General features: G+C 44.0%; 1 long non-coding RNA gene across 1 annotated transcript; it reads left to right on the forward strand.

Moving 5' to 3' along the window:
• The first annotated feature begins 685 nt into the window (after positions 1 to 685).
• Positions 686 to 4,567, forward strand: LOC110196034 (uncharacterized). Its single transcript, XR_002321084.2, has 2 exons — positions 686 to 881; positions 3,562 to 4,567. It is a non-coding gene; the product is annotated as an uncharacterized LOC110196034 (long non-coding RNA).
• Positions 4,568 to 7,820: the final 3,253 nt, after the last annotated feature.

The following is a 7,820-nucleotide window of genomic DNA, read 5'->3' on the forward strand; positions in this document are numbered from 1 at the left end:
ATGTATAACCTATATCTGACTGTCTCAGGGAGGGGGGAAGGGAAGGAGAAAGTGAAGGACGGAATTCGAACTCAAAACTTTAAATAAAAATGTTTAAAAGTTGGGAAAAAGACTATACACAGAATGAGTGAAATACAAGAGCCTACAGAATGTTAAAAGACCTTGAGGAAAGCCTCCAGTCCAATGGGTTGATCACCTATGGAGTATTTATGGAATGATGTGGACAAAAATAACACAGGATGAGGTGTCCTCAGTTTCCCCATCTGTAAAATGAAGGGCTGCACTCTTCTATTAGTCCTACTATTTCTGTTAGTCTCTATTATTTCTTTCCCCTGCATCAAGCCATCCTCATTCTCATAGTTTAAAAAAAAATCCCAGACCCACACCAGCCCCCAATATTTGAGTGAGCTATAATGAGCAGCAACACCAGGAAAAAAATGAAGCTTCCTTTTTTCACCTCCCTCTTCAATCTTGGCTGAGAAGACGTCACCAAGGCTTTCTCAGTTCTGAGTTCTACTTCACTGTGGCCATTAACTTCCTGTGTGACCTTGGGCAAATTCCCCTCTCTGGGCCTCAGATTCCACCTTTATGGGGGAAATCTTTGTAAGGTTCTATGATCCTGATGACATTCATGGAAGCCCCTCCTCTGAGCCTCCCCCGCAGCGTATACCAGGGCAGACAGCCCTCTTTAGGCTGCACGAGCACCAGCTCCACATGCTTGGGAGACCAGCCCTGCCCTGTACCAAGTCCTATAATTAGAAACTAGGTTTCTAAATGAGTGAAAAATGTAACGTTAGCCTCTGTTTGTTCAGTGGACGCCAAACTCTTGTTCCATGACCCAGAGGGGCTGCGACCTCTAGTTTCCAAGAAGACTTAATAAGGTAATGTTTATGAGCTTACTATCTTTATAACTGTGGTCTATTACAACTCTGTAAAAAAAATATTTGGGACAAACCATAATTCCAAAGAGATTTTTTCCCCCTGCTTAATCCTACTCTGATGTAGGCACAGCAGTAGAGTGTACAAAGAACTGCCCTCATAGTCAGGAGACCTAGGTCCTAATACTGCCTCTGCCACTAATTCAGTATGGTTGTTAGACAAGTTGTTTTCCCTTTCTGGGTCTCAGTTTACCCATCTGTAAAAGAGAGGTTTGGACTAATAATCTCTAAAATCCTGTGATTATATGACGATATGGTCTGATACTCCTAGGCATGGAAGAATGGAAAGAGTTTAAGAGGAAGGCAGGCAGGCAGGAAAGAAGGAAGAAAGGGAGAAATGAAGGAAGGAAGGAAGGAAAAAAGGAAGGAATGAAGGAAAGAAGGAAGGAGGGAAGAAGGAAGGGGAAAAGTGGAAGGAAGGAAGAAGGAAAGGAGGGAGGGAAGGAAGAAAAAACAGATGGAAGGGAGGGAGGAACAGAAGAAGGGAGGAGGGACAGAAGGAAGGAAGGAAAGGAGAGAAGGAGGAAGGGGAGAAGGAAAGGAGAAGGTGAAAGGAAGGAAGGGAAAGAGAGAAGGAAGAAAGGAGGAGGAGAAGAAGGAAAGAAGAAAGAAAAGAAAGAAGAAAGGAGGGAGGGAAGGAAGAAAAAAGGATGGAAGGGAAGGAAGGAGGGACAGAAGGAAAGAAGGAAGGAGGGAGAATGGGAAAGAAATTGGGAAATACTTAAATTAAAAAAACCCAATAAAACATAGATAACATTACATTTAAAACTCAGTCAATATGAGGCCTGCTGGATCCTTATGTATGGAGCAGTGGCCGACATTTCTATTTGAGTTTGATACTGCTGCTCTAGATGACCTTAGGCAACTCCTTTCTTCTCTCTCTAACTCAGTTTCTCCCTTTGTAAAAGGAGGAAGCTGAGCTAGTCAAGTCTCAGTGGTGCCTTTTAGCTCTGAAATTCTGTGACTTTTCGACTTGATATCAGCATCTCTGTTCAACATCCTGGATCATTCCCCTTTGGCCTTGGCTTGGCACCTCCGTGTCTGGACATGGGGTTATCTGGGAAGGACACTCTACCAGCCCTGGGAAGCTGAATTTATACTGGATGATATGATCCCAGACTTTTTTTTCATAGTTTTCAATTTATATATTTCATTTTGACACATCAGTCATTTCCTAATAAACACCACCAATCTCCATTGGACCCTCCCATAGTCAGTCAACAATTATTAAATAACTGCTATATGTCAGGATTGTCACTGGAGACATAACCTCTCTACAACCTCTGCCCTCTAGGAGCTTCTGGTCTGTTTCTGCCCTCATTTTTAAAAAAAATTAGCAAAATCCCCAATAGAGTGATTGCTACTAATAGTATAAGCCCAGATTCTTTCTCTCTTTCTCAGTGCTAAAACATGGAGTGGGAGAGGAAGGAGTTTAGAGCTGGCAAGGCATCGGGGGTAGCTCTCTGGAATAGGACAAGCTATGGGCCTCCCTTGAGAGAGTGAGGCCTTTGCTGAGGTCAGAGGTCTTGGCAACGGGAGGGATTTTGCTGAGGAAGAGACTGGGGTGGGGTCAGGTGGGGTGAGACCTTTGCTGAGGGGGAGAGAACCTTGCTAAAGAGAAGAGACTTTAGCTAGGGGAGGCGGGGGAGGGATTTTTGCTGAGGAGTGATGTGAAATGTTTGGCAGGAGAAGGCTTCCAAAAAAGAGTTTACAATCTGTCTTTAAGCTCCCGGCCTGACAACTTAATGGCTTGTAGTGAATGCCAGGTACAGACACAGCAGTAAACGTCCAGATGCGTGTGTCCTAGAGAAGGTCCTTCTGCAGTCAGACTTGGCTCCCAAGTCTCTGGCCTTCCTCCTCCAGCACCCTCTCAAGGCTACTCCATTACCTATTAGGAAATTATCAGGAGGCAAAATCTATGAAGGCATTGCAATCCATACCAGGGAAAACAGGATTAATTCCCCATGGTCTCTAACAGCACTAGGCTGAGCCCCAACATGTCAGTCCTTACATTCCAAGCCACAGAGCAACCTCTCTTGACACAGCTTGGACCCTTGTCAAATGCCTCCTGGGCCTTCCTCGCAACCTGGCATCCCAGTCACCCTCCCCCTCATCCAGGGCCCTCTCCCTCATCTCCCAGTCCTTAACCCCTTGAATACAACCCCACAATCTTGAGACTACATGATCTCTTGGCCAGTGGATCCAGAGATCCACCTGGTAGCAATCATTGGGGCTCCATTTAAGAGCAGAGGGATTGTGGGACCGGCAGAGACGGCCAATAGGAAGGACTTGCTCACCTCCTTGTTGTCATCTTTAATGTCATCCTCTGGGCACTCTTACAAAATGATATTGAGACTTCTGACTGTAACAGATGAACCAGCAAGAAGCACCAGGACCCTGAGAAGGTAATCACTTATCAGTCCGATGTCTCTGGCCTGTTCTTGGAATTGCCCCACAGCCTTGCACTGTGGTGGGCTCTGAGCCAATGAGCCAATGAGCCTATTTCTGACAGCATCTTAGCTGAAAGGGGCCTTTGAGATAATTTAGTTGTACTCCCTTATTTTGCAGATAAAGAAACTGAGGCTCAGAGAGATTGGGTGATTTATTACACTTCTATTTGCAGAGTGGGAATTGAAGCCAGGGATTCCAGAATCAGAACTTCTCTGATGACAGTAAACAGCCTCTCCTTCTCTTCAGTCTCCAGCTGAATCGCTTTCTACCTGAGCAGTTCAAACAAGCAGATAAGGCTTTTCTTGCCTCGAATGCTTTCCCTGAGTGCTCGCCTTCCCAGAATAGATACAACTAAGACCGGGCCAAGACCAACGCGTGAGGGAGATGTCGGCTTTGGGGAGAGAGCTGCGAGTCTGGAACTCATAACCCTAGACGTCCTGTACACTGCGGTGGAAGCATAAACATCCCAGGAAGGCTGCAAGGCAGGATGTGCTGGGCCAGCCGGCGCCAGCGGCCTGCTCTGGGGAGCAGACTGTTTATGCCCTGTCAGCCCTGGGGCTCCCTCTAGCTCCCCAGAAAACCAATATGAATGGGAGTCGGAGCCCTGGGGTGTGTGGGAGGCCACAGGAAGCCCAAGTAGGGGAGGAAGGATTTCCCCAGGCTGATTGAACTTGACGTCATCCTTGAACAAGTCACTTGCCATCTCTGGGTTCTTACTTACACCTTTGTAAAATGAAGAGTCCTACTAAGTGGTCTGTAAGGTCCCTTCCAACTTTAAAATCCCAAGTCTAAAATCCCATCCAGCCACCTACCAGAAAACATAGGCCTACGAGGAGGCATCTTGTCCTCTGCCCTGTTATTATACCCACAATACCCAGCCCCCAGCTTCTCCCCTCCCCTCCCCAACCATTTTCCACCTCTTACTCTGGGAACAGTAATCAAATCAATACTCCCATTGCTGCTGGACATTAGACTGTCTTTTGGTTCTATCTGCAGTCCTTGGGATGACCCAGAGTCTAGGCCCTAGATCAAAACCGTTTTATCCTGACCACCATTTTCCTTTAATTGCTGCTCTCATCCCTCCCCTACATGTAATCTCCTTAGTGACAAGGACCCTTCTGAATTTGTATTCCCAACATCTAGGACAATACATGACTTAATAAACGTCTTAAACTCAAGTACCTAATAAACACTTTTTTTCTTTCATTGATTTATTTATGTTCCTAATAATAATGATAAATTGCATTTCTTTGGAACTTAACCATTTGTGAAACATTTTTTCTCAAAACAATCTCAAGAGCTCAGAAGGACAAATATGATTATCCCCTTTTATAGCTTAGGAAGCTAAGTCTTGGGCAGGCTGATAGGACTTCCTCAAGGTTCACAGCTATGGAGTATCAAGAGTTAGGATCTGACTTCAGGTGTCTTGATTCTAACTCCTCTGTGCTAACGGCCATGATGCCTCTGTCTGGGCTGCTCTGAGGTGGCTTCTTCTGAGAGGGGCAGGCAGTGCCCGGGTATTACTTGGTGCTGTGTGTCGCCCTGTGTTCAGCTGGAGAAATGAAATCACAAAGAAGAACAAGATGCTCTAATGAATCAGGGCAGTGGTCACATGAGAATATACCCTCACTTATTCTCTAACACAAATGCAGATGAAGAAATCCGGCTTTCCTACAATCCAGATGAAAAATCGAAGGGGAGGGGGAGGGGTCTTACTCAACTAAGAGTTTAGTTGAGCCAATAAGTGTGTCATGGCAGCTACAATACAGCTAAATTCGCTGTATTAATAAAAAACATTAATAGTTTTTGGTTTGATTATTCATTCAACAAGTGATCATTAAATTAAATTTATTTCAACAAATGTTTACTAAATAACTACTAAGTGGAGAGCATTGTGCTAAGTGATACAAATCTCAAATAAGGTGCAGCCCCAGAGCTTTTCCCAAGATTAAGAAAGTATATTGTTGCCTGGGCATCAGAAAAAGCTTCCTGGAGGAGGTGACATTTGACTTGGGCTTTTAAAGGCAGGTAGGTAGGGCAGCTAGGTGATACTGTAGATAGAGCACAGGCCCTGGAGTCAGGTGGACCTGAGTTTAAATCCAGCCTCAGACACTTACTAGCTGTGTGACCTGCTGAAGTTACTTAAACCCCAACTGCCTCCAAATAAAATAAAAGACAGATAGGAATCCTGTGTGTGTATACATGTGTTTGGGCGGGGGGGGGGGGGGGGGGGGGGCAATTACAGGAAAAGCTACTCCAAGCAATAAAAGCAAGAATGCATAGGTAAGGAGGGCGTGTGGGGGTGGGAAAGGTAACAAGTAGTGTAATTTTACCGGAAGGTAGCATACTTAAAGGGAAGTGATATGAAATAATCCATAGAGAGAAGTTGTGCAGCATTGTGGATACAGAGCTGGCCTCAGAATAAGGGATACTCTGGTTCAAGTCCAGGTTTTGCCATATGAGCCAGTCACTGAATCCTCATTGCCTACAGGTAGGTAGATGTCCCTTAATGGGAGACTTCACACCCTGATGAAATCGCATATCCAATACAAAAAGAAATAAGGCTATAGAGGCAGATTGGAACTACCAATTTTGCAGGGGTACCTTTTGCAAAGGTCCTTGGGTACGGCCTTTTAACTGAGTCCAAGTTTTACAGAACAATCTTTTATTAGGCGGATTTGTTCTGTGGAGTTTGGATTCAGTCAAAGCACTTGAGGACCTAGAGGGCCACATGTGGCCTCGAGGCAGCGGGTTCCTCCCCCCTATAGCCAATGAATGGCCTTGAGTGCCATGTAAGGGAAACCAAACTTTACCTAGCAGACAATAGTAAGCCATCAAAGGTATCTCCACAGAGGGGCAATGTGATGTGATCAATGCAAAAAGATCAATCTGGAAATGGCATGAAGATTGGACCAGAGAAAGGAGACTGAAGATGGGAAGACTTTTTAGAAGATTCTTACAATAAATGAAGCAGGTAATAACAGAGGCCTCAATAATGGTAGTGGTGATTTTAGTGGAGAGATAGGATCATAGTTTTAGATTTAGAGCTGGAAAATACCTCAGAGATAATCTAAACCCTTTTATTTTATAGGTGATGGAAATGAGGCCTAGAGAAGTTAATTAACTTGCCCCATCTCATATAGCTAGACCAGGATTCATATCCAAGTTCTGTACAAGAGATGAAAGTAAAACATACTAGTAGCACAGGTAGAAGCACCCAGGGATTAGTGACGGATCAGCGAATGAAGAAAAGAGAAGAGTCAGAGCTAACGCCAACATTTCAAAAACGAGAGATCAGGTGGACAGTGCTCTCCTGGAGAGAAATAGTAAAGTCAGGAAAAAGAGAACGTCTTGGACATTTTGAGTTTGTGGGGCTGGTCAAACAAAACTTGTAGACAGCAAGAGATGCAGGTGTAAAGATTAGGAGACAACGGGCTGAAGGTGTAAATTTGAGAACCGTCTGTATGGAGTTCATAGTCAAAGCCTTAGAAATGAAGGTATAGAGAGAGAAGAGAGAAAGGCTGAGGACTGAGTCTTGGGTTTAAGAAGCCTGTCAGTCAACAATCATTTATTAAGCATTTACCATATTCCAGGAATAGAGCTAAAGCCTGGAAATTCAAAGGGAAGCAAAAAACCAGATCCTGTCCATAAGGATCCCACCTATTAATGTAGGAGACAACATATAAACAACTCAGAGAAGGCACAAGCAGTATGGTGACCAGGAAAGACTTACTGAAAAAAGGTTGGGTTTTAATTGAGACTTGAACAAAGCCAGGGGATCCAGGTATCAGAGCCAAGGAAAGAGAATTTCAGGGATGTGGGCCAGCCAGTGAAAATACATTGAGTCATTCCCCAGTTGATAAATGGTCAAAGTTTTCAGAGGAAGAAATCAAAGCTATCAATAGTCATATAAAAATATTCTAATTCGCTAATAATTCAAGAAATTCAAATTAAAACAACTCTGACATACTACCTCACACTTATCAGATTGGCTAACATGACGGAAAAGGAAAATGACAAATGCTGGAGAGGATATGGAAAAACAGGGACACTAATGTACTGTTTGTAGAGTTGTGAACTGGTCTGACCATTCTGGAGAAGAATTTGGAACTATGCCCAAATAGCTATAAAACTATGCATACTCTTTAACACAGCAATGCCACTACTAAGTCTACATTCCAAAGAGATCAAAGAAAAAGAAAAGGGACCCATATGCACAAAAATATTTACAGCAGCTCTTTTTGTGGTGGCAAAGAATTGGAAATTGAGAGGATGCCCATCAATTGGGGAATGGCTGAACAAGTTGTGGTATATGAATGTAATGGAATACTATTGTGCTATAAGAAATGATGAACAAGCTGACTTCAGTAAAACCTGGAAAGACTTATATGGTCTGATGCTGAGTGAAGTAAGCAGAACCAGGAGAACGTT

Source organism: Phascolarctos cinereus, unplaced genomic scaffold (assembly GCF_003287225.1).
Source record: "Phascolarctos cinereus isolate Bilbo 61053 unplaced genomic scaffold, phaCin_HiC Scaffold_2;HRSCAF=192, whole genome shotgun sequence".
NCBI lineage: Eukaryota > Metazoa > Chordata > Mammalia > Diprotodontia > Phascolarctidae > Phascolarctos > Phascolarctos cinereus.